Source organism: Cynoglossus semilaevis, chromosome 13 (genome assembly GCF_000523025.1).
Source record: "Cynoglossus semilaevis isolate Cse_v1.0 chromosome 13, Cse_v1.0, whole genome shotgun sequence".
Taxonomy (NCBI): domain Eukaryota; kingdom Metazoa; phylum Chordata; class Actinopteri; order Pleuronectiformes; family Cynoglossidae; genus Cynoglossus; species Cynoglossus semilaevis.
The window spans coordinates 10,638,032-10,665,732 of NC_024319.1; the positions used below are offsets into that span (position 1 = coordinate 10,638,032).

Here is a 27,701-nt window from a genome sequence, read left to right on the forward strand (position 1 = left end):
ATATTCTTATTATTATTAATATTATTAGCACCTCACACAGGCTGCCACGTGAGGCGCCGTTAAGTATGTGGTTGCAACTCACAAGCTTCCACACAGGAGGCGCCATTAACGATATGTGGTTATTCTGGTGCTCAAACCCAGGACCTTCTGTGTGTAAGGCAGGTGTGCTAACTGCTACACCATGGAACCACCAAATATCTTGTGTATATTCCCTTTGAATCCAATTTTAAACTCTATACTTCTACCAGTCAAATGTTTTTATTTTATGTGTTTTTTATTGTTTTTAAAAACTCGCTCCTCCTCTCTGGAAATGGAGTTTGTAATATTACAAGATATGACATTCATTTCTTGGTGTCACTAGTGTGAGTCGTTGTTGTCGGATTACTCGTTCTAATCGGTTCTTTTCCACTCTCTTCATTAATCCTGGATGGGTTAATATGGATTTAACACGTCTCTGGCAAAGGTCAAATTAAATCAATTCTTGGTAAAGTCGGTGCTTGGTCCTAGCGAGGCAGGAGAAATACACTCAGAAAGACGCAGCGTGATGAGTTGGGTGTGAGACTATCTGTCAGCAGCCATTAGCGGTCACATCATAGGCCTCAATGAAATCAGAGACTTGCTGAGAGCTGTCATTATAGGGCTGTGGAGAGTCTCCAGCCCAGGTTTCAGATCTCCCATGATTCCACAGTGCCCTGCAGACCGATGCTGCCGCTGCAGCAGTGTATAGTTTTCAGTCCCTTGGGCCAAATTCACTCCTGCTTACGACACTAATTGCCAAACAATATGATGAGGAATGTGGGCGGTTTGACTTCGTGTTGGTTTCACATTAGTTATTTATATCATTGTGCTATAGGTGTCTTGTCTTTACACCGTCAGTAGTAGAACATGTGTTGTTCAAAGAAGTAAAGTGACTTCACGCCTAAGATGAAACTTCTCCCACTAATTATCAAATCCACTTTTAACAACATTTAATGAACACCCGACACTCTCTTCAGTTGGAGGTTTTAAATTCTCTGAGCAAAAGATTTAATTTTTAACTTACAGTATTTTTGTTTCTGTTTGACAAACGTCAGATTTAAATCCTGGAGACATTTTAACACAGATTTATCTGCCTAAAAACAGCCTAATGTCCCTGCTAATGAGCTCAAGACTGAATAAAACCTGCATTTGTAACGCTTAGATACTTAAGCTGGTAAAGTATTTTGCTTCCCGCAATTTGTGTTTCTCTATCTGAGAATTTGAGGCAGTACTGCCCCAAGTGACCAAGAGTTGTAAGTGCATAACATTGTCCACACGTTTTGGTCTGCGTTTAAAACATACAGCATGAAAGCGAACCAAACCAAAGGTAAGAAAATCCAGTCCAATCAAATTGAGTCCCCTGGACTATCGTACGTGCCCCGACTCCCTTTATGACATCCACAGGATTTATGTTTCTAAAAGACTTGACTTATTTGTTGTGATTTGTTTCTTTGTTCTCCAGGTCCCTTGGTGTTTTGTGTTTTCTTTTCATTTGTCAGTCTAGGTTTTCTGTTCCTTGTCATGTCTTACATCAGTCTTCGTCTCTTTTTGATTCCCTGCTTCCTAGATGTCTTTAACTTGTCTTTAATTGTTAAACACAATATAAAGATTTGAGCTCTTTGTCCATTTCTCTTTGTTGCCTCCATGAGACCCTCTCTAAAGTCTTTTTATTTTTATTTTTGTTTTCATGGAGCGTGAGTTGTTGCACCTTGTTTCAAGGACTCGTTGATTTTTCTTTTTGGTGTCAAATTAAAATGTTTTCTTTTTGGTTTTACCTGAGCTTTCAACATGTGTGACAATTTTAATCCTGCTTAAAAGTGGTAGTGGTGGTGAGGCATCGACGTTAGCACAGGAAGTTGAACAAAGTCACTTAAGAGAAAATTATAGTGGTGGACACTTGGGGCTATTACTTTGGTACAGATTGCTTAATTTAGTGCTTCCTGTAGTTCACTTGTCAGTCACGCTCTTTAAAAGGCTGTAGGAATAGTGAGGGTTCACAGCAGGAAAAAAAAGTCTTTTTTTTTTACATTTGTGATCAAGTTATTTGCTAATGGAGAATGAACAGGAGTGAAAGAGAGAAAATGTAATGTAGCTGGAATTATCCTTGAACTGTTTTGCACTTACGTGTGGAATCACATTGTTCACACAACAAAAGTTCTCTCATTAATATAAAATGGCATGGCTGGAATTCAGAAGACACTGTATCTATGAGTAAAGCCTCACATTTCAGAAACCTGATGGTTTAGAAGGGTAGGCATCGGCTAAACGCTAGCATAGAACTGGGCGTTTTATGGCGTGAGATTGTTGTTAAATGATCAAAATAAATTGTAACTTATTGATTGATACCTCTTACAGTGTGGTGGGTGCAGAAAATACAACTGCAAAGCTTTTATTTTGAAGGCATTTTCTTTGGTTGTGTTTCTGTATTTACGTCTGTTCAATCAGTGCATTAATGCCACTTCACTCAGATGTGTCAGCTAATGTGTTGGAGCAGCTTTGTATTTTACCACACTCTCTGGTGGGAAGTTTGTCAGAGAACGTTCGGTTCGACGCCGCAGGACTAAAACAATGTCGTAAGAAAAAAACCCTTTGCAAATATGTCCCTCTCTGGGCGGACCATAATGAGACGGGGTCGAGAGAGAGAGAGAGAGTTTGGGGCTTCAGTGGGGCAGAATGACGCACACTGTACATCCAATAATTCCACCGTCCTTCTGCTATTCTAATACACACCTTGTTATTTACACACACTGTTGGGCAGAACTTAATTAAGTTTATTATTCTGGCCCTCTTAAATTCCAATTTCCCATGCGGCCCCTATGGGAAAATGAATCACCAACTCCTGTACGAACATACACGACACAAGACCGAGACCTTATCCTCCTGTACACTGGAAGTACCCAGCTGGCTTCAGGAGTCACTGCGAAACTTTCCAGGTCCTTTTAGATAGAACAAACAGTATGCCACACACGTAAGTGGACAGGAATGTGATTGATAGCTGGACGGTCCAGGAGGCGCCAGACATTGTCACTGGGTGAATATACTGTATATACAGTCTGTGTACAGCACCGGTGCCCTCGCAGTACCACAAACAGCAAAGCATGTGCAGGGTCACTGGTTTGTTACGTTTGGTTGTGTTAGCGATAGGACACGGCGTGGTACAGGCTTTCTGAAGAGACGTGGAGTGAAGACAAGATCTGGGTGAAAACATCATTCTTTACACTCTAATTGTCGGCATCATTGGCAGACAAACTTTTTTTTACAACGTGGGGAAGTGCTCACCAGTTTTATTTTGGTTGTGGATGAGGTGGGAGGAGGTGGGAGTGACCCTGAAGGTATCCTGGGAGGATGCAGGTTTTTCCTTTGTTATGATAAACACAGTTTCAACTCGTCGTCATCGGAGGACTGTTGTTGATTGTTGTTTAACTGCGGGGCTGAAATCACATGACCAGAATACACACCTCGTATTCGTGTTACATTCCATTCCCACCTAGTCAGAATCCCCTTTGTTTGAATTACCATTTGTAGTCTTTGTAGGTCATGTGATTTGCATTTATCTCATTAATTTCAAATGGTTTTGTCCAAGTGGGGCCTTAAGAACATTGATTTTTCTCTATGGTTTAAAACAAAGCCAGAAGTTGTCAAATAATAATAATAAAAAAACAGAAGGTCAACAACAACACACTGACAGTAACACTGTCCATGGAGTTATTGTTGCCCTTCTTCTACGGCTCTGCCACTCGTGATGTCACAGTTCAAGAAAACTCCACAGAAAAAAAAACATATACAGTACACAAAACAACTCTTATTTTAGTTCCTTGTCGTCGTGGAGAGTTTACAACACGCCTGTGGTGGAGGACACCACGTGTCACCACGAGCTCGGTGTCGCGGCCTTGACAGGATGTACTTGAAAACCCCTGTGATGTGGTCCACTCTCCTCTCTTTCCTGTCCACCTCTTATCTTCACCACACACACACCAACACAAACCACACACACATACAAAGAGACTTTCTTCCCCCATCAGAGGTGTCCTCCTCAGACCTTCCTTTGTTCGCTGCTCACTCGGGGCAGATGCCGTCTTTGATGGACTCATGTCCAACCACCGTCCACCTCCTGTGTGTCCTGGGCAGGACTAACACTGGGGACAGGGGCTGTAGGGTGATTGACACGTTCCTCCTGGCCTGTCCCTTCAGAAGAGATTTAATACGGCAGATATGTTGTCTTGTTTGTTGCTCTGTGCGCCGCTTTTAATTACCTCCACGGACAAACAGACGTTGACCCTCTGAGCCTCCGCAGCGAATCAGGGAACGCCGGAGATAAAGAAGAGAACGATGCTAACCTCAAAATGTCAGCCGGTGTTGCATTTCTTATTGTTTATGCTCACTCTTACCACTCTTACACACTCCTGGTGTGTGGGTGTGTGTGTGTGTGTGTGTGTGTGTGTGTGTGTGTGTGCTCACGCTTAAGGCTGTTTGCACATTTGAACTCTGTTCTGTCTACGCACTTCTTCCTTGGTTAAAATTAGTTTGGTTAAGGAAGTAAATTTAAAAACAGAAAATACAAGGAAACTCTTGTGGCTTTTTGTTGAAAGAACGTGGCTCATTATGTTGCAATCGTACTGAACCCTTTGCCGCCCACGCCACTCATTTGGGAAGCCATCAGGCTCATTATCCTTTTTGGAGAATCTTCAGGTCAGGGCAGCGTGACCTACTTCCTGCCACAGCAGCAGGACCCACTGAACTCATAGGTGACGTGCGTTGACATATTACTGCCTTTGTTGTTATTATATTTGCAGCATGTCTCCAAAAAATCATATTTCAACAGAGGATAATGGTGTTTACAACCCTCCACGGAGTCATTTAGAGTCTAAATATTCCTCAACGTTGGTTTTAGTTGAACAACTGCCTGCAAATGGCGTCAGGAAATGGTAGGTGAGGGTAAATGGTCAATGCTAATCAGGCGGAGTAATAAGATTATAAGGGCATAAGTAACAGGAGGTCACATGGATTCAACCTCCCTCCATGTAATCAGAGTCATTTTTTTACATTCATCAGCGAAAATATTTTAATGCTGTTTTACTTTGTTTATCCTTAAACACTGCTCTGAATTCACCTCAACTAGTGCTGGGAAAAACAAGGCAGAGTGAACGGAACCAGGCCAAAGTAATCTGTCTGCACTGAAAACCTTAAATGTATATTTACGTATATAAACAGAACATACTTTTTAAATACGTTTATTGTGATTTTGCATGATCTCCCAGCAGCTACTGACTGGGCTACTTCATCCTTTGTGTGTACGGCTGTGTATGTCAGTACAATCTGACAACTATTCAGTGGTATTTTGACAACAGCGAGGAACTGAGCAACGCTCACTTTTCCTTTTGGTTATTGAAACTGTTAACAATTCTAAAGTCACGTGGTCTTTGGAAAACTCGGAGGGTCTGATCTTGATCTGACGTATATTTTTTAAGTTTGTCACATGGTGCATAAAGAAACCAGATGAGGCGACCACAGACCACAGACATTTTTAAGCACCTTCATTTTTCTTAAAGCAAGAATTGACTATAATTTTCTTTCTGCAACAAATATTAAAAAAAACAAAACAATTATCTTAAGTTTCTTATTTTTGTGTAGGTGGTTGTAGGTGTCACATTTTTTAATAAGAAGGAATTAAAAAATAAAGTATTTTCAATCTGACAAGTTTGGGTCAACATTTAAGTTTCTTATTTTTGTGTAGGTGGTTCAACCTGACAAGTTTGGGTCAACATATATTACAGATGTCAATGACTTCAAGTTAAATTCATTTTGTATTAGTGTGAACCAACTCTTTATATCGTCCCGTTTGCCAAGATCTGAATGTAAATACACAACTGTACACAGCTTGTTGGCCACATATATTTAATGATATAAACATTTTTTTGAAATGCTCTCATGTCCACATCATCAGTGTGATGAAGAAACAGGTGTCGACACAAACAAATGTTAGCAGACTGATTTACAAGACGTACAACTGCACCACCATCCAGACTCCGCTCCACTCCAGGGTTCCGGCCTCGGTGGGGCTCTACTTTGTGAGCATGTTTATGGCTGTAATGGGTGAGAGAGCCCTGATAATGTTCCCGTGAGTCTCGCCCACACAGCAAGGAACTTAATATTATGGTCTTACAGATGATGAAAAGAAATGTAATGGAGTGGCTGCACCGTCTGTATAATGCACCTGTCAAAGCACATCCAGAGCTGGGGTTTTCAGAATCCTGGTCTTTGTCTTCGGGTGCATCACAAACCTCCACCCGTCGTCTGAAAACATCCACCTCTGCCTCCGTTAAAACATCTCTCTTCATGGTCTGTGGTGAAGACTTCCTTTCACACCGTCACTCCTAATGGTCCGTCACATCTACTTCCCCAAGAAAACAGACGGCTGACGACGACGCCCTTTGTCCTCAACTGTTTTTCTGCTCAGCCAGAAGCAGAAGAATATTCAATTATTACATACCAAGTGGCATAAAGTTGTAACAAAAACATACAAAAAAACCCTTTTTTAATATTCTCGGGATTCAATTATATATGAGTCTGTGCACAGACATGTGACCATGTCATGGAGAAAAAGGAACCCAGGGTCAGAGTGAACACCACGTTTTTCTGTTACTCTGGCAACACACCTTTTTTCACCTGTCTTCTGTCCTTGAGTTAAACAAATCAGAAGCTGTGTTACGCCACAAGCACCAGCTGTTTTTATCTGCTCGTTGCTATTGGAAATATTAGCACCTTGATTCAAGGGCCCTTTTCTTAACCTTGATAAAGCTAGCTATCTATTCCTCTTGGCTCTTTCTGAGAAACTGCTAACAGTGAGGTCACAATCTGCCCTGGTGACTAAACTCACCCCGCCTCCCGTCTCCCGCCCCGAGTGAAGGAATCAGAGGTTTAACTGATGTTTATGATTCCTGCCGTCGCCGCCCTTTCCTGTCCTTTGGGTTCACATGTAAAGGAGACAAAGTTGTTATCTGCTCAGCTGTATGTGCCTCAACCCCTCCTGGAGTTATGGAGAATCATGTGAAACAACCCAAACCTCCTCATCCCCCAGTTGAACCTTGTCGAAGCCAGTGCTGAATCCACCGTCGGCCCAGGGACAGTAAAGAGCGGGCAGACAGGACTTGGCTGATATCTCTCCTCTCTTCCCCCAAAGCTTCAGATGGAGCTGCATGGGTGGCCCTGTCTGTGACTGTTTGCTCTTAATTGAGTTGCTCACTCAGCCACTGGCCCTGGGGGACACCTCTCTGTCACTTCCTATGATTAACCTAAATTTCCTCCTCCGTGCAGGACTGCTGCCAGAGCTGCAGCCTGGCCGTGGAGGATCTGTGGAGACATCAAGAATAAAGGAGCAGAGGAGAGGACAAGGAACGGGTTGAGCTGAAGACCCAGGTAAGATGTGATGACGGTGGCAGAATAGAGCCACCAATTAATGCACACATGTGGACATAAAACAGGGGAAGAAGTGGAGCATTAATGAAGACAGCAGGTGAAAGGTCCAACTTTACCGTCTCAGCAAAAGCAGCGACGCTTTGATGTCACACGGTCCGTGTTGAGTCGGTCAAGTGGATTTAAAAATGGCTTCTTGTCGTAGCACCTCTCATTAAACGCCAGCAGCGCAGAGCTTTTTTGTGTGTGTGGCTTTTCTAGCGTCGGCCGCGCTCCAGTCCATAGAGGTGTGCTGTAATATACGGGTGTTTGTGGGAGAATAGAGCGCACATTTTCCCGGGTAAATAGCAGCAGATCAAAGCCGGTGAGTGAAGAGGCGTTCTGTCCGGTTCTACACCGGGTCAATCTGATGGTGAATTTATTGGCACTCCAAGAAGAGGTATAAATCACGTCAGCCGTCATCGACCAGAGCCTTAGTCATGAACGCAGGCTCACAAACAACACATGGATTTGCTGTTGTTTTTGATCAATGTCAAGTTGTTTAGCATCTTTGACGGGCGCCCGTTGGGTGAGTCGGATCGGTTTCACAGCTTTTCCTTGTGTTCATTCTCACTTGTTTTTCTGCTTCTTTTTTCATGCCTATTTTGTTTCCCAAACACTTGTGTGCATCGGCAGTCTTCTCTGTGCCAAGGCACTCATGGAGAAGTGATAGGCATGGGGAGTGTGTGGGCCAGCAACCATGAAATAAATATGGACGGTCATGAGTGAGACGAGCGAGGATCATCTGTTTTGCCATCTGCTTGTGCGCGAGTGTGTATGTAATGACTATAGTCCTGCCTGGCCCAGTGAGCCCTCGGTTGTTGGGAAGACGCCTGACAGGAACGCTCACTGACTGGATGCATGCGTGGACGCGTTCAGTCACATGTGCACGCACACACCGAAACAGACGCTGTTTCGGAAATAAACAACGATTTTATTTGACAAAGTCAGTTGTTCTCCTAAACGGTACGGTGCACAGCGGCGCCTGCACTCAGAGTCTGGGAGACAAGAGCCCAGCAGTGGCTCCTCCTCGAGGCTCAGGTACTGCCCTGCCTCTGCTCTGAGCATCTGGTCTGCCGTTGCCATTAGAACTGACAGGTTGACAATTGCCAGGCAGGATCGGTGTTGGTGATTGTTCAGCTGGCAGTGCCTTGCCATGTGACAGTCTGCAGTAACCCGGCATGAAGCACAACATGAGACTTATGTTCTCAGCACCGTTGAGGGGAATAAAAAGCTGCACAAATCCAGCATCACCAGAGCAGACAAAGTCATTTTATTTTTTTCCTCCGGTGGCTTTGTCGCTCAAAGCTGGTAATAGTACAAGTGTATGTTTATTAAAAAAGGAAGGGGGGGTGGGGGTGTTGAATTATATATACTCCTTATGGAGGGTGACACAGTAGGCGCTCTCGGAATCAATCTTGACGCTCGGATGGAATCATAGAGCACGGAGAAAATGGCAAACATTGCTGTGGCTCAATGGCCTGATGCTCTCATAAATATGTTTTTATGGCCCTGAATGAGTTGGGGCACAGGGATGTTTGGTGCTCATAAAGGTGTGAGAGGGTATGAGAGTACACAGTATAATACTTCATACTCGCAGGTAAAAACATTTCTAATTTAATTAGCCCATTCAAAATGAAAATAAACAGAATGTCATCGCAGGTTCGCCTTGTTGCCCCTAATAAATCAGAGGTTCAGTACAGTACAATATATATAAATATATATAACAGACTGATTTAATGTTTCTGGCCGTGTCCTGCAGGAGAAGGTTTTTTTTTTTTTTCCAACTGTACACTCTATTGACCATTTGCACAACACAGTTTCAAACACATCTAATACAAAACCACAAAACCGCCCTCTCTAATCAAATCCCGCCCCATTTACTGGATCCTCTGTGGCAAAATTGAACATTCGGCTGCCAATGATTTTTCATCCATCCTTTGGGGTTAAGTGTTGTCTTGGGAACTCAGAAAAAGCAGGCAGCTACGGGGGGAGAGGGGTGAGGGGAACTGTTGAGAGGCTCTTGAACTATAGACTACTGTCAGTGGAGAGGGAGCCGAACGAGAAAACTATCCAAGAGGAGAAAAGAGAACCAGGAGAAGCAACAGCTCCGTGCCTGGGATGATTTGGACTGCTCGTCTACACCCCCCCCCCCCCCCTCCCCCCCAAAATACTCTATGGAAATACTCTTGAGGAAAAGCAAGCAAGCGTAGCTCCGTGCTGTGCACATCATCGTTGGACGGAGGAAACAAAACTGCTTCAACACTTGCCAAATGCATCGTTGTTTTCTGCTCGGAGTGTTTCTCTGTGCCGTTCAGTTTCTGTCAGTTCCATTTTTCTCTTCGTACGCTGAGGCGTTTCACCGTGTTCTCGTTGGAAGAAAACATTAACAATGTGGCGATTTCTGTTTATCTTATTCATTTTAAAGATTTGCCAACTGGCAAACTCTCCTGCTTTGTTTTTGGTTTTTGTTTTTTTTACCCATTTTAATGGCACTCTGAGTGGCACACACGCAGGACTGCCTTCAATATAAACCGCTCCAACCCTCCATTTGTACCGTGTCATTGGAAGTCTATAATGCAGTGGTCAGTGTAAGGATGCCACCACTTTACCTCTCTGTGCGTGTCGTACAGAGTACTTGGAGGTGAACAGTACCAGCGGGATTAATTAGTAGAAAATAGATAGCTACGTGAATGGAAATGAACCAAGTGTATTGCAGAAAAGCAATGGAGAGATGAGAAGCTGAACAAAATATAGGTGTAAAGGCATTTAAAGCAGAAGATTATGTTTGAAAATAAAAGAGGATAATGAAGTGAAGTGACGGCATGGTTTGGAGCCACTCTCCACGACTGTTTGTGCCTTATCAAACCTTTTTAAAATGTATTATACTTGGGTGTTCTGGCTACTAAGTACTAAACCTAATATTTCAAGACAATATTTAGATTTGATTTTCAAAATATTACTCTTAGTTAGCGTTGTTGCCTCACAGCACAAAGGTCATTGGTTCGTGCCCTGACTAAGGCAGATGGTTTTTTAGTTTATTTGCTTGTTCTCCACGTGTGTCTGTTTTGTTTCCTGTAGAAACTCTCAGTTCCTCTCAGAGTCTGAAAAAATAGACAGATTAGGGATTCGAAAAGTTAGACATTTGAAATGACCCTTTGCGTAGATCACTGCGGTACTTTGGTGTCTGTGGAAAGCAGGATAAGGAAGAAAAGTGTTATTGAAGTATTTAAGGGGACTATCGTAGAAAAAAAACCTAGAGATATCTTTAGTCGTGTCTTCAAAACACTTGGACAGGTTCAAGGACGGCCGTTGTCAACGTCCTGCGACCAAAAATAACCGTCTAGCCGTCAGAAATTTCGGATGACTAGCCCACAGCGTAACAGCTGCTTCGACCCACGTCTGCTAATCAGCCAGTAGAAGTTTGCCCCAACAAGGGCTTCAGTCATGTTTCTTCGCTCCTGAACGTTTTTAGTAAGTGACACATTTTAATTAGAACTCTGGATCTGTGTCTTTGGTGGGGACTCAACATCATGGCATCGTGTGTGTGAGGGTCGGGGGCCGGCGTCCTCTTCTTTGGGAAAACAAAAAGCTCTCGCCCGACCGTAAGCTCTCTTCTGATTGATGTGCCAAAAATCCAACATGTCTTCCTTTCCTGCCATGTACTGTGTCCTCCACTAGGGCTTATTAATAGGATGAGGATTTAAAAGCACGGCTGAAAATTTGGCAGTATCTCTGTGGAAAAGAAAAGACACAATCTGGCCCAGAATAGCACAGACAAATTGAGATTAATCTGAGCTCGATGCTGCTCATCTCCACTGCCCAGCTTCTCACCAGCAGTTTCCCAGCAGCTCTTTCAGTTCTCTGTGGGTCCCATCACAAAAACTCTCTTAACAAGGGCAATGGGTTTTAACGTCAGGAACTGTGATATCTCCTCCCCAAACCCTTCCTTCTCCCTTTTTCCTTCAGCAGATAACAGCTAATCCGTGCCTCACATTAAACTGTGACCAAGATCAATTAAAACCCTTCCTCACCCTGATAGCAATCTCCCTCTGCAGCAGGCAATTGCATCAGAGATTGGTGTGTGTGTGTGTGTGTGTGTATTGTACAGTAAGTACACACATGTGAATGTGTCTGTGTTGCAGTAGAGTGAGTGTGTGTGTGTGTGTGAGAGGGAGCGAGCTCCAGCAGAGCCACCTCCAGCCTCTGCAGCAGGTTAGTGGCTGCTAAACCTGAGGGACAGACAGCCATTGATTTTCATAATCTTTTAACGGAAATAAAGGATAATAAAAACAATAACGGTGATGATCACAACCCAGTGCAACGATTATCCTTATCTTAATTGTTGTTCTTTCTCTGGTGTTCTCCCTTTGTTTTTAAGTGCTGTTTTTATTACTTACAAATTTGGTAATAAAAGTGAAAAATTCCTCCCGTGCCTTCTCAGCGGCGTGCATCAGTGTCAGGCAGGTGTTCACTACAGTGTTTGAAGCAGAGAAACAGAATCGAGTTCTCGTTCAGTACAATGGCGATCTGAATTCCGTCGTAATTTTTGTCAAACTCTTAATCAGTGAACTTCCTCTCTGAGACAAATCTAAACCAAAACTAAATTGGACGTCATGTGGGGATAAATGATGATGAAGAAATGTATTGGTTATTAGTCGATTAGATACACGTGGTATATAACTGGAGAAGCAAATGTGGGCGAGAGCCAATCAGAGCTACTGTATGTTTGTCGGCTAGAAGGCAGGGCCAATCAGAGCTACTGTATGTTGAAATATGAAGTAATTGTACTTTGTGACTAAGTCCAATGAACATTTTGTTGATTAACATAATTTCTGTATTTTATTCAGGAAAAATCAATACAGTTGTGTCGACTAATTTTGGACTAAGACTAAAGACAAAGTTTCTTCGTCCATTTTCCGCCTTTTTGCTACATTCCAATAGTTGTTTTTTCAAACAGAGGCTTCCTGCAGCGTATTGTTTATACTTAAAACGTTGAGGGTTAGTGAGCAGTATTTCCTCGCCAGCTTTATGAAGCCGTGTTGTTCCCAAAACCATTGGCATCTCAGTAAAACTACTTGGCAGGAACTGAAGGTTTGGTTGCAGGTTGCCAAATGTTTTTTAGCATGTGAGACGGCAGGGTGGCTAACGGGGTGCGGGGGATGTAATGTCGTTAGAAGATGTGTAGGGGACGTCGGTGGGCCTGACAGGACAGGGCGGGAATAGAGGAGGAGCGGATTCTCAGGCGTGCAGAGTGGCTGCCAAGCCGACTGTCATGTTAGCCACTGGGAGCGGCTGCTGTGGGCCTCTGGTTGTTTTGGTGTGTACTTCAAAAGCACAGACTGCCAACATGAAAACACAAGTCGTTTTCCCAATCTATTCCATCTTTCCTGTTCCGCGCTACTTTCTCTATTGCTTTTAGGCATCTCTTGTCGTCACCTTTCCCATGAGAGGGACATCCAAGGTGGTGCAGAATCTTTGAGCTCGGGAGGAGAGATGGCATGCCTGCAGGGTAGGAGTGCAGGAGAGACTGAGGTGAAGTGTAGCAGCAGAGATGGCCACAGGTCGCAGAGACACAGGCCTGACGATCAGGCTGTCAGAGGTGACGGAGGAAACGTCTCCACCATGTTTCCAACACAAGAGATGACCCAGAAAAAGTAAATACGCGCTTCTCACAGCAACACAAAGGCACGGGAAAGTTCCATTCACTGTCATTTTCACCCTTCTTCAGTTGTGTAGTTTTCATCTTCTGCACCCCTGTCAGCACTGTTTCAATTACATCCTGCAGCTTATGTCTATAGTGGATTACAGCAGCTCGGTTTTCCTGTGTGAAGCTGCAGGCTGACTTGTGTTTGTGGGCCATGCTAGGCTTTCTTCTTTTATTATAGTCCAAATACAATGCTGTTCTTGGCCTTGAAGCAGTTTCCGCCCCTTTGTACCGATGCGTACGAATACGGTTGTGCGCGATCCAGATTCAGAACAAACAGTTCCAAATCTGATTCCTTAATGTTTTTGTGTTCCTTCCTCTTTTCTACCACAGTTTTTATTTTTAGTTGGCGGGGCTTTTTCTTCTCCAAGATTGGATCTGCTTAGTTGTGACCTAGTTTATTAAAAGGGAGGAGTGCGGCCAAGCCATGGGAATGGGTGGCAGATTAACTTTCTATTAGTTCTTCCAAGCGCGGCTCCATATGTCAGAGCAGCTGCTGAAAAAAACAGGATTGATCAAATGGAGTGAAATAATTTGTGAGGCACAACCTTGAGCTGAAATGAACAAATGATTTTTGAGAAACTAGTAAAGAACAATTTCAAATTCTATGGCACCTCCGTAGGTGGAGGTTTTTGTTAATGAAAAAAACGTATTATTATTATTAGTATTATAATAAAGAAAGAACACGTACTGTATGATACATCAGAGTTGGAGTTGTCATACTGCGTGACACATAAAAGGCATGACTGTGACCGAAACATGCTCAAAATATCACTGCCAGCATGTCGTAACATGAACTGCTATATAACAATATATCATTGTGCGTGTGTAGCTCAAATTTAGTACCATACTGAGTACTTTACCCATAAATCTCATGCTATGTTTCAAACTTTTTCCTTTCTTTTTATGGTGACTATAAATAATATATATATATTTGTTTAACTGCATCTTGAATTTTATGCAGTATTTCATGTGAAATATTTAAAGCTTTACATTTGTTGGAATACAACTAACCATCTGTTTCCTTCAGATTATTATAACAACTCTACTGAATTATGTTTATTAATTATTTAAATAATTATTACTGTGATCTTTTTTTCCATTATTTAATATTTTGATACTTTAATTTGAATTAAATTCAAAAAATTAATCCTGAAAACCAAAATGTGGATCACACTACAGGCACAAGCTACATCGACAGTTTTTTCCCATTAGTGATGCAGTTTGAAAATGTATTATTTTTTTTTATTTTCTTTTTATAAATTTTAACATTTAACAATTCTAATTTTAAAAGAAGAATAGAACGTTTGTTAGTTTTCAGCTCCTTGTCCACCGGTGATGACGAATAATTTGCAGCTTATATTCCTGTGCAGCTACACGTCTGACAACAGAGCTGTACGTCGAAAATGACCGGATTTCTCTGTCACTGATCCAATTATGAGGTGAGCACAGAATGTAACGTTCACTGGCTGCACCAGCACGAGGACGGATGATGTGATGTGCCTCATTATTGTTGTGCTTCTGCATCGGAGAACTAATCATGTTTGTACTCCGGCATTCTCTTTGTTAAAGAGGACAACACACGAAGCAAGGAAATATTTTTAGCCAAGTTAAAAGCATTGCTAGACGAAATAGTAATTATTTTAACGCAATTTCAAAGGAGAAAATTACAGGAGAGAATTTATAGGTGGCCTTTCCTGAACCCGTTGTTTGTTGCCTCTGCTGTCAGCTAACATTGTTTCCGCTGGAAACGTGCAGGAGAAAACACAGTGCAGCTCAGGGAGGCCAATCACAATCCTCTCATTCTCAACACATCCCTGCAGCCTCGATGTATGTTTCTATTGACTTTGTGAGGCGGAGCACAACGCAGCACGCAGTGAGGTTCAGAGATTAGTTAGGAAGCAAGTGTCAGGGATGGAGGGTAACACTTGGATTCTACAGCTTTATTAAAAATGTATTTTGGGGGCTGGGAGTCCCGGGAATCAAACGTCTAACCAATTTCCAGCCACGGTGCACAGACTGTGCCAAACAACACAACACAGTTAGCCAAAAACACGGCACCAATTACTCTCCAAAGTGTTAGTGGATCTGCAGTATTTTGCTGTTAGACAATGATTTAAACGAGGACTGTCAAACCCTTTTAATCTGATGAGTCACACGGTGGCTGCACGATTTATCAGGAATAACTGAGATAAATCATTGTTTCAAAGTGTGAGAAAAGGCATAGACAAATAATAACTGATAGATGTATGTGTTTCACACCTGGTTTTTCTGTAACTAAACAAAATAAGGTAATTATTAATATGGAAAAATGTTTGAGTCCAAATTCAGCTTCATAGAGTTGATGGATTTTAGTCAGTACTGACAGAGAACGGGGCGAGAGCTGCAGCTTTTAAGGCTTTGGTTTTAAGGTTTTTGTTTGTCCACAACATTATGACACTATTTAAATCAGTCTCCATTCCTTCTTTTACATAATGGTATGATCCTGGTCTTTCCTTGCGAGATTGGCTGCTTATGATTGGCTGCTTATGATTGGCTGCTTAGGGTGCCCATCGAAATAATTTGGCTCTCCATGACGGAAGTGATTTTGGTTTAGGTATCGGACTGAGTGGACTACAGTTGTTTTTTATGATATTCAATCCTGAAGATTTGACCAATAACGAACTGATCCCGACTATCAGATCGCCATCCCTACCACAAACACATTCTAGACTATTAGTAATTGACTAGCATGTGCCATTTATAATAGAAATGATTATCAATGTTTATAAGAGCAATCATAACTGCATGAAAAGTGGAGATATTGGATATACAGTATTTGTCAGTCCACCAAATGACATTGTTATAATTTTACAGATTTCAAAAAATGAGTTGATTTTGACAGCCCTAATTAAAACATCAGGCTGCTCTTACGTGCTCTGTCTGTTGTTTACCTTTCCTTTTGTTTTTATCTGATTTTGCATGTCATCACCGTGAACGGCTTTGTTAGTAATTAAGCACAATCAGTGATGAGAACCTCTTAGGATCTCAGAGGACTGTTGGGTTGATCCAACGCAAGTCGGCTTACCAAGGAAATCAGGGATCAAGAGTAAATGACAAGAGGATAAAGCAGATAGCAGAGATGGAGCAGTGGGGATGGGTCTTCTGCCAGGGGACACTCTGGTGATGCAGTTGATGTCTAGGACAGATGGTTGAATCTGGGACTTTCCCAGGTTGTGCTGTGAAGTCTTTATTCCTCAGTAAATGCTGCTCTTTCCTGCTGTACCACATGCTAACATCAACCACCCAGTACCAGTGTATCGTCCTGATGTTGGCTTATTCCAAGCAGGAAGCAAATCCTTCTGAGCCTCGTTCATGGGATGCCCAGTTACTGTCGTACATGCAAAAACCCACACAGCACCCAACGAGACGAGCACACAGCCAGAGTCTGACACCAAGGTTAGCCCGTGCACACAGTTTACCAGTTTTACTGGGCGGCTGTTGTATTTAAAGAGCTCTAGTCATTTCCAAAACAAATGGACCAAGTAATTAAAAGTCCAAAATCACCAAATAAAGCATTGTTTGCTGTAAGAATATGTTCTTCTCTTGGTTGGACACAGGACATAAGCGGGGACTTTAACTACGGCTATGGACTCGGACTTGTTTTATTTTTTTTGTTTTACTAAGCAGGCTTTTGTACACCGCACCCCTCCCCCACCTTCCTCCTCAACATCGCCCCCCCACTACCCCACCCCACTCTAAGTCTGTACAAGTGCCGCCGTTGCATGTCTGATGCTTTTTTTTTAATCCCTTCTCAGCTTTTTTTAAAGGTTGACGTCCTGAATTCTGTGACAATGACATACTTTCATGTTTAATAAATGGGTTCGCTGTACTTACTCAAGCTGCTAGTATTTACCTGCTCCGCCTTCGGATGTGCTATGGATATTTACTGCCTGAGTATAATTCTGGATCGTATTTCAAAAGTGGGCTTGGTCCAAAAGTTCTTATGCAAATGAAGGAAATACCTACAGTATTTATAAAAAAACAACCCAAAACTATTTCGCTCCATGTTCTTTATTTAAATCGTAACATTTTGCAGTGTTCACATCAGGACATCCTTAATCGAACTCTGTAGGATTCTGAAGGATGTCTTACCCACCTTTATTAAATCTGTCTGCTCTGATTTTAGAGTTGTTCATTTTGAGGGATGAGAAACCTGATACTGGGACTCAGAGAAAGAATTAACAATTTATTTATTTAAAGAGAACCGGTCATTTCCATTAACTTTCGGGACTCAGAGAAAGAATTAACAATTTACCGGTCATTTCCATTAACCTTTATCAAAGTTAATTTGACAATCTTTCAAAATAATGCTTTTTTCAGACATATTTAAATACTAACAGAGGAATAATAATTATTTTTGATTGGCGCGGTGCTAATGGTCCGTGGTACCAACCAGTACTGACTGACTGTGCTGGGGACTACTGTCTCAGCAGACACAGTCATGAAAACCTTAGTCCACTAAATGAAAATACCAAGGAGCGAGTGTGTCGGGTTGTAATGTCCAACAGCAACGGCACAAACAAGAGCATGTGATGAAATGGTGTGCGTGATCTAACAGTCCTCCAGATTGGCTAGTACTCACTTCCATAACAATTAGTAGTGGTACTAGTACTCAATGGGTAGTTGAGTTGCCTTTGTCTTTCGAGATGAAAATCAACTGTACGTCCATCTTACTGGTGGACTGTCCAGGATGTACCCTCGAATAATGGTTCCTGTTGCCTTGCATTTGTTATGACATTTTGAGCATTTAAGATACATTAAAGCAGAGTCTAACGATCAGCAGTAAAAAAAAAATATATATTTTTGTCTGTGTTTTTACATCCCCTGCTGTGCTGCTTCATTTTCCCTTTTATGTTTTCATAATAAGAAATATTCTTCAACCTCTCAAAGAAATGAAAGTTCTGTTGAAACCGACCACATTCTCAAACACTCAGCCCATAGGCCCGTTTTTTTTTTTCTCATTACTATTTTGAAAACGTCGCTGGTGAAATGATGCAAAAGCTCCTGGTTGTCTCATGAGAGGAATTAAAAGTTGGGCTTTTATGATTAATCAGTTCTGTTTGTTTATCGCGGAGGTCTGCGGCCACATAAAGCATGTTCAAAGACCACACATTTGCGCCCCGCTCGGACTGCGCTAAGCTGCTAAGTCTGTGCTGAGCTCATGCCTCACGGCCCAGATATAAATACACACCTTTATATCTGTGTTAATGCCCCGCTACCTTTGTTCCTAGCGTCAGCTGCAGTGTAAAGAGAAACTCTAATAGGCTCAAAATGTGTGTGAATACAGAACGAATTACAAGAAATGGAAGAAACCAAAATGATTGTGAGCCTCGTGGTGACTGTCAGCGTTTTAGGCAAAATGCAGTTTATTGTGGACTGATTGAATGACAGCGGGGACAAATCACACTCTCACAGTTTGGACACAGCGGCACAAAAGCACTAATCAACACAGGGGAGTCCTGCAGGCTGACCACTCATCCATGTCTCTGCCTGTCATTACCTGTCCTGCTTCATGCAACGGCGAGTGAATAAAGCTGCCCACTGCTTCTGCAGACCCCCCCCCCCGAACCCCCCTTCCTCCTGGTGGTCACCTCCTCCCCACCGCTGAAAATTCTCCCCATATCCACTTCTAAACTTGTAGCGGATGATTAGACTTGGGTTGCATCCCAGAACACTGCTCAGCCCCAGCAGGGATTCAGCAGGGAGCATTGCAGCCAATGCATAATTTCTGGAGATGGAAGGACTCACACTGAGCTTGTGAATCACAGTCCTGCAATGGGAGACAAGTGAAAAGCTTATTGTCCAACTAAACAAGACAGTATTGAGCAGATGAGGGAAGAAGAAAAAAACCAAAAAACCAAGATTGGACCGTTTTCTTTCACGCTTCCAGGCGTAGTAACCAATTTAGTGAATTACTAATAAATTCACATTATTGATGGAGAAGAGCTCAGTATTTCTCCTCCTCGTCTCTGCTTGTCTCCAGCCTCACCTGCTCTCCTCAAGCCTCTCCTTCTCCTCCCTCCTCCTCCATAAAGGGACACTCTAGGATACACTGTAATTCTCTTCCCAAACTTATCCACATCTTAATTAAAGGTTTTATGGCCTTTCTAATTTTCAGTTTGTATTCCTCTTTGGTTATCTTTATCTAAATGTTATAATGGAAAGCAATTTTCTAAATCAGGGGAGAAAAACAGCGTTTTTTGGAACAACAGCAACAGCATAATGTTATGAAGACATTTGCGAGCCTCTCTATCTGCCAAATGAGGAGATTGCGCTCTCTTTCATCCAGTTCTAATCAACGCCGAACATGTGTGGAAACTAATGGTGTTTTTGTGTTTGCAAAACAGCGCTCGCTTCACCTCTGAGTGGGAAAGTATTCTGGATTGAACAGATTATGGACTGCACAGTGCATAACAAAGGGCAAACGTACAAAATGTGCATCTTTTATTTTTAATGGCTTATGAATATTTAACTGCCGAGGTCACTGGGCAAAATATAAAAAATAAATAAATAAATACACAGTGAAAATCAATAGTTTTTTTTTTTTTTAATGGAAACCTGGGTAAAGCGTTGAGTCCCACTGAAAATATAAACTACCCCAAACTATAAATTACCCCAAGCTTAATCTCTTGAGCGCTCGACCGGGGAGTAAAGACAGCAATTCCTGACAGCAGTGAGTGTGGGTTAGAGAGTGGGGAGGGGTCTCTGTGTGTCTCTGTGACTGAATGACTGTGTATTCATGATTTTCTCCTCTGAGCCCCTCACAGTCCACTGTATTTCCGAGGGTTCCCGTTTGCGCTGACTGACTTGATTCCTGTAGGATTTGTGTTTACTGCGTTTGCTTTTATGCAACTTTAAAGGCGTAAAGCACATTTTGTTTTGCCATGCTCATAAATTTAATTTCCAAGTCCAGGAACATGAAACAGGAATTAGAAAACAGACTTCCACAGTGAGTGGATTTTGTGCCAGCAGTTTGTTTCTTTATCCAACAGTAAAACGTTTTAACCGGGGGTGATTGTGCAGACCTATCTGCCAAGGGTTTCAGGCAGAGCAGCGGTGTTTCCATGGTGCTCCCACCGCACTCGGTGTTCTAGCAGGAGCCAGTGATTCCCCCGTCGGGATGATTTTGCATGCAGGTTGGAGAGAAAGTGGCTGCCCCCCCTAAATGCATTCCATCACAATCACCCTGAGGGTCCACGGCTCGAGTCTCATTTCAAAACATGAAGGAAAGGAGGGATAGAGGGATTCAAGGAAGTAGGAAGGATGGGGATATTATGGCGGTAGAGAGAAAGGTTTTGGGGAAAAGAATCAGGATAAGGAAAAGGAATTCTGGTAGACATATGGAAGCAGAGGATAGTGAAGAGGTGAGACTGATGTGAGAAAACGCAACAAGTCCTTAAAAATATATGTAGCGTGATACCATCGGAATTTGAATAAGAGCAGAGTTACCCCTTAACCTGGGCTGTCAGATTTTCACCCGGGGCCACTTTATCAGTTCTCCTTAAATGGCTGGTTGTAAATTGAAGACTGTATAGAGACAACTACTCCATAATGTACAAATCAGCCCATTCTGCAATTGATTATTATTTGTTCAAGTTACAAATATTGTATGTTGCTCTATGTTAAAAATATTTTTTACATATTTAATATCACATTATTTATCTTGATAAGAAATACAATTTTATAAGGCAATTGAAAGATATTTAGGCTCCCGGGGGCCACAAAAAACAATTGAAAGCTATTTAGGCTCCCGGGGCCCACAAAAAACGACTTAGCAGGCCACATTTGGTCCGCGGGCCTTTAGTTTGACACACTTGCTCTAAAGCGTCTGCTTCATTGTAGCCTAAAGGGTAAAACAAGCTCAGCTATAAGTAACACAACATCAGTATTTTCCCTGAGTGAATTCGATCTCACCTCTCCCTCCCAGTCCTAGTGAGGCCTCATACAGAGCTGTTGTTCAGTGATGTGGCCACAGTGACGGGGAGTCAGGATGCGGCGTGAGTCTACAGGCAGGCTGCTAGAGCTCAGGAGCTGGAGTCTTATCAGGGGCTTGATATTTTTTTATTTACTTTTCAGAGTCCAATCCTTTTATCTGTGATCTAACCTGCAATGACGAGATAATGCTGTGCTGACTTTTCCATAAACGCTCTTATCAGGCGTGTACAAGCTTTCCATTGCCAATGAGATGGGCACAATGATCACTTAGCATTCAGTATGCATACCTTCACCTGCGCCGCCCTGTGTTTCACACACTCTTGCCTCCAGATCCACAAACGCACACACACACACAAACACAATTGGAGTGCTGTGAACGCATGCACAAAAGCACAGAGGGGAACACACAAACACACTTTTCCACTTGTGCTGCTGTGTCTACAGGCTATTCACCGTAATAGCTTGGGCTTTCAGACCTAAGTGTGTTTTTTTTTCCACCTCTGTTCCAATCATACAATAGTGCCTGCTGAGCTGGCAAGTTAGAATATCAAACAGCAAATGAAATTTTCTGAGCGCCGTCTGCACCAACACCAACTTGTACTATGAATTTTTCATCATTTAGTGTGGTAATATTACCTCATTAGAGTAAGGCAGCCATTCGGCGGGAGCGGTCATTCTTCCTGCCGACACCGAGTCGCTGGTTGTAGTCAAACCGCTCAATTTCTCCCACAGTCTCAGAAAAATAATCCATGTTCACAAACACACTGGTAGGATTTTACTATTGATGCCTTGGTTTCACTCTAGCTATTAGACAAATGAGACATTGACAGAAGGCAACATTCTTGGTGCTTTGTTTTTGTGTATGAGCTGCTGTGATTGTGTTTATGACTGCAAACATCTTTGGAATTCCTTTATTATTTTGACTCAAGCAGCTGTTTCCCTGCACGTGGTAGAAACTTTTAGTCGTGATCAACAAACTTCTGGGCAGGTTTGCATCTACACATATGTGTACGTGTGTGTGTAGGATGTATGTAAGGGTGAGATAATTGGACATTTTTGGTCCAATACTCACACTGGCTGTCCAACACGATGGACATTAAGGTAATAAGTACATCTGTACTAGGTAGTAAATACTGTTTTTGAATATATCAACCTTGAAAATTCTCAAACAAATACCAGTGGTTCTCAAACCTCTACAGCAGCGCCACCTTTTTGTCAGTAGGAGTATTGATGAGGTATCAACACATTCACGTTTTTCTTTGCTTCAAAACTCCACTGACCTTTATTTAAAATTCTGTAATTCTAACAAAATGATTATATTTATTATACAAGTACTCCAAAGTACAGATCAGTAAAGTTAAAGCAGCCTTCCTACTTCTGATTTCAGTACAGCTGTCAGTCTTTATTCTCCACCTGGGATCACGAGCCACAGACAGAGCGTGAGGCGATGGCAGGAGCAGCAGCAGGAGCAGAGGCAGGAGCAGGAGCAGCAGCAGGAGCAGGAGCAGGAGCAGAGGCAGGAGAAGGAGTGAGTTCCGTCCTCATTGTAATATCTATACAAAATATTCCACGCAGGTCTTCAAAGCCTTAATCATTCTATTTTAGTAGTTTCATTACTCCAGCCGTATGCTCACTTACACACAACAGCTGTTGGGTCTTTTTGTGGGTTGAACCCTGTTTGCTGGTGGAGTCAGAAGAAAACCCCACTCTCACCTGTGTCTGTTTGTTTGTGAGATGCAAATACCACGGGTTGGGACTCTGCAAACCACACGACATACAGCAGGTGTTCAGCACATGTGGCGAGGCTGGGACACAATGTTATTTATTATGATGTTTGCCTCGAAGAATACTAGAATACTACGTGTGTCATTACTCCCACAGTATCTGCCCTGAACGGGGGTTTTCCACATTATTTAAACCACATTTTTTCAGATGTATGACCTGTTTTTGTTGGTCACAGCTCAGTCGGTTTGTGAGGAAAGGACCGATTCACACGAATACCAAAGTGATTAGAGGTAAAATCATTTTTGGATTAACATATTTTATGTCACACCAGCCAGAAAATGCAAAATGAAGAAGTAAAAAACATACTGTATATAAGACCCAAACATTTATGTCTATTGACCATTAAAAACCTGTGAAAGACAAATAATCGACCCCTCCCTCTCCCTCCCCCCTCCACACACATATTTATAGAAGAACTTCTTTGAAATGGCTTTAAGTCCTGGTACTTTGCTATTATTATAAATGCATGAAGAAACTCATTAGTCGGAGAAAAATAAGTCTTCACAAAAAAGTCCCACTGTGGCTGTGGTGCAGCATTGATCCATCAAACCACCAAACCATTAGCAAGCCTGACTTATTTAAAGCCCTTTTAGCTAAAGAACAAGCTTTCTTTAGATGTAAATTTAGAGTGTTGGCTTCAGCTGGACACTTTAAGCCGTCCTGCTCAGAACTCAGAAAATATACTGTATGGATATAAAAATAGACAGAGAGAGAGATGAAGATAAAGCTGGTCTTAATCTACATTGAACCCATGTTACTGGGATGCAAAAGGATCAGAAAAGATCAGTGTCTGTTCAGTGATAGACAAAAAAAATCCTACAGTATCGAGTACAGAGTGGGGGTGGTGGTGGGGGGGGGGTTTGAAGACATGGTACTTATAATCTTTCTGCATGTTTATGTCAAATAGTAACAATTGCTGTGAACCTATAAGCCCCTTGTGTCTTATCTCAGCTGTTGTCCTGTGTCAACACAGCCGTGTGTCACGGCCGGGCCCCCAGCCTTAGGTTTGCAGTAGTACTGGTCTTATTGACGGATTCAGGTTCAGTGAAAACTGCCTCTGATGATCTGAGTCGCACGGATTGATCGTGATGACGCTCACGGCAGAACTGAAAGTCATTCTCCGACTAACCTGACTGTGGCGCTGACTCCCCTCCGTCTGTCCTTCAGTGGTTTATATCTCCATCCTGGCCGGCCCTACGGCACCACCGCAGCACGTTTCTTTGCCTCGAATCTCTTTAAGGAGACAAAAACAATTAGGATCCAATCAAAGCACATAGTGATGCAGAAAGACATTGTCTTCACCAGATCGGATTCCAGGTGATGAGAGCATGTTTTGAAACTGTACAGCTCTCAGCAGCCTTTAACCCTTGGAAAGCTCCACTTTGCATAGATTTTGTGTTTTGAGAAGGGAAAATAAATAAAAATACCACTGTTTCCTGCATATCTGATGCTGTTTTGTAACTCACAAAAATATTATTTGACACACCACCTTCTTCACAATTAAAAAGATTGATCATTTGTGCTCTGGGACATCAATGTGCCTGGACAACGAGGCTGTAGGGTCAGTAAAAATGACCAGAAAAAGAAACATAAAAATATCTTTTTATGATTTTGGGGTTGACCAACCATGACTGTCTGTGTCTCTGCCTCTGTCAGACTTATTGCTTCAGTCCAGCTCCCCATCCCGTTCCCTGCTCCAATATGATAAGATTTTCTCGCATGTTCAAATGGGTAATCTTGTTTATTCACTGTAGCTGTTTGGATCCCAGCATCACCAGGAGAATTAAAGCTTCTAAATCTCAGCAGGAGGTCAAGCAGAAAAAAAGGGAAATAAAGTTTTTTCTCTCTCTCTCTCTCTCTCTCTTCTGTCTTTGTGTTGGTGTTCATTAGCACTGGAACAACTGATTTATTTCCTCTGCTGCTCACCTCTCACTTGTTCATCCTTCTATATGCATATCTTTTTTCTTGGCTGAGCTTCTCAATGCTGCCCCCCCCCCCCAACCCCTCCCCACACACATTTATGTACTCTGTTTGTGTGTGTGTGTGTGTGTGTGTGCAGATTTTACAGAGAAAAAAAGAACAATAAGAGAGCTGGTTTTCGCAGTACAGGCAGACAGCCTGTTTGACAACCATGTTTCAGATGCAGCTCTACTTTCTGAAATCCATGACATTGATCCAACATCTAAACAGCGAATTTTCTAAATTGCCACTAGATTATTTAATTGATTAGTTGGAAAGGCCCAGCCGTATTTGAGCCAAAATGGGCAGTAGATCTGACAGCCTGTGGGTTAAGCAGGGGGGCGTGGTCAGTCACGTGATCGTGCTGGAGCGCTGTGCCAAACATCTTCAATTTAAGAGGCTACTATTCCTCCTGCATTCCCATCAATCCTTCACATTCAGGTATAAAAGCCCAGGCCTTTAATGCGTGGTTGAGCAGACACTGAGAACTCCTCTGCTGTTCTCAAATCCTTTTTGCAGACGATCTTTTAAAGACTATTGACATGCTGTATTACAATCTGTGTAACTTTATATCCTCCCCCCCCCCCCCCCCCGCAGGACCTCATAAAGGGTCAAGTTCAGCCCACACCACAGCCCACTATTAGTCAGCCTGCTGTGAAATCAGTTGAGCTAAATCTGCGCCGCAGTTTCATCATCTTTACATGAGAGCAGTATGATAAGAATCCCATCTGTGCAGATGTAATCCTGGCTTCCAGATAGCGGTGATACGGAGTGACAATAGCACTGGCACAACACAGCTCTGACACGGCAACCTGCTTGTCACGCCCACAAAGAGAATGTGCACGTGTCCTCTCGAGGCCGACAATCTCTACATCAATGAAACGGTTCACTCACCAAATCAATTCGGCAGCGAGGAAGAAACAAACCGCACGGACGAGACATCTTAGGTGACAGAGAGCTTTTATTTGCTATCTTTCTCACATTCACTTACTAATAGATAAGACATGGAGATACCCACGGGGAATTGTTTGTGGTGACTGTGGTGACTGTGGTGTGTGTGTGTGTGTGTGAGTAGGGAGATAGAGTGGTGGGAGAGGGCTTGCAAGTTGTATGTGATTGCATCAGCCCATAGTGCCGGACGTGGATTCCTGGATTTTACTCACGTATAGCAGGGCCATTGAAAGGAAACAGGTGGCAGAGGGGGTGAGGGGGTGAGGGATGGGGGCGGGGGATGAGGGGTGGTGGGGGGTATTATAATTAATGCTGCAGATGCTGCTTTCTGCAGCGCATCTGGGCAGTGCTCTCATTTTCAGAAGTCTTCTCCAAATTCTCTCCAAATCCCTGCAGGCCTTGAGAACCCTTTCAATCCCTCTGTGACTTCTTCTAATTTTCGTTTATTTCTTGACCACCAGCTCCTGCTCATACCTCGTCTGCGTCTGATGCAGCTGAGGAAAAAAAAACTGCAACATCCAGAAAAGAATGTGCAGTAATTCCTCACAGTAGAAGTATTGTATTTCATAAATGAGTTACACTCACTATACTTAGGAGGTGTTTTATCTTTACGCAGGAGTCTGGATGTTATATATGTGTGACCGGTGTATTGATCTCTGTATTCGTTCTGTGGTTTATTTATTTTGAATCTGACGTTAGGCCTTTTCTATTTCCCCATTTTAGGTATCGACTCAGTGCTCTTAGATTTCTCCTTCCTCTTCTGCTTGGTCACGTCCAAAATATGTATTCTGTGTGGGTTGGTTTCCTGTGGATTTTATGTTTTAGTACATTCCAGTGGTGTCTGTTGTATTCAGATGATCCCTGCGTTCTTGTCTGTCCATTTTTGACGTTGATGATCTTCTGGTGCCGAGATGATGGCTTTAACCTCCTGGTCTTCCATAAAAACCCCACATGTAATGGCTGTTATTTGGTCTCCAATGGTGAGAACCTCCTGTTGTTCGTATGTTCTGGACCTCACTGTTCAAGCATGCAAGTTTTGATTATCTGTTTTAAGACAACATGAATCCAGTGGAAAGAACTTCCTTCTGTAGAAGGTTCTTGGTCGTGTTCCACCAAGTCTTTGTTGCCAAGCTCTGATGAAGGCACAAGCCAAAAGTGATTCTTCTCTCCACGTCCAGCGTGCGTTATAACAACCAGTCCTTGACTCCAAAGACTCAGGTGTCAGTGGATACTCCATTTATACTAACGTCTGGTTAACAGACCTGGTATCAGTTCATCGAAAAGTTCAAGAAACACTGGTACGTTCTTTGTTATAAGAAGTCAATTACCAAACTCCAGATTTTAGATTTGTAAATACATTGGTAAGAGGTTTACGCAGCCCGATGCTAGTGGAGACTTAAGTTGTCGCCGCTCAGACGTGAGGAAAAGCATTAGTGCGGTCACAGTGGTGTAAATCTGTTATGATTACAGTGTGTGGACTTAGAGAGAATAAACTCCTGTGTGTTTGGTGCTGTTTTATGCTGATTTCTCCTTTGGTGCTGTTTCTCTGGGGCAACATAACCAGACTGGGGCACCAACGTGCCACACACCATGCTGAGCAGCAGGTGGAATAGAGCATAAAAACTACGCAATGAGACGACAGGGGGCTCAGCTCTGATTCAGACGAGGAGAGTAAATACACCAAGATTGTACCGGATGTATTCAAGTAAATGAATAAATAAATAAATAAACCTTTTACATAAAACATAGGGTGATTTGGCCATATGTACTGTTTGAAGTAATATCCGCTCTATTCCACTTGCTGTCGTTTTGTAAAATTGCTACACACCAAGCTTTTAGGAGGGATAAAGAC

General features: G+C 42.6%; 1 protein-coding gene across 4 annotated transcripts in view; it reads left to right on the top strand.

The window, feature by feature from the left end:
* The window catches only part of nphs1 (NPHS1 adhesion molecule, nephrin), a 147,739-nt gene that overhangs the window by 48,599 nt on the left and 71,439 nt on the right, over window positions 1–27,701 (top strand). For 2 of the 4 annotated variants that reach the window (XM_025061824.1, XM_025061821.1), the window contains exons 3-4: window positions 7,333–7,434; window positions 22,542–22,682. The exons of 1 other annotated variant lie outside the window; for it this stretch is intronic. The gene's annotated coding sequence lies outside the window, so the exon portion shown is untranslated. The remainder of the gene's footprint in view (window positions 1–7,332; window positions 7,435–22,541; window positions 22,683–27,701) is intronic. One more of the 4 variants, XM_025061822.1, reaches the window with a different exon arrangement.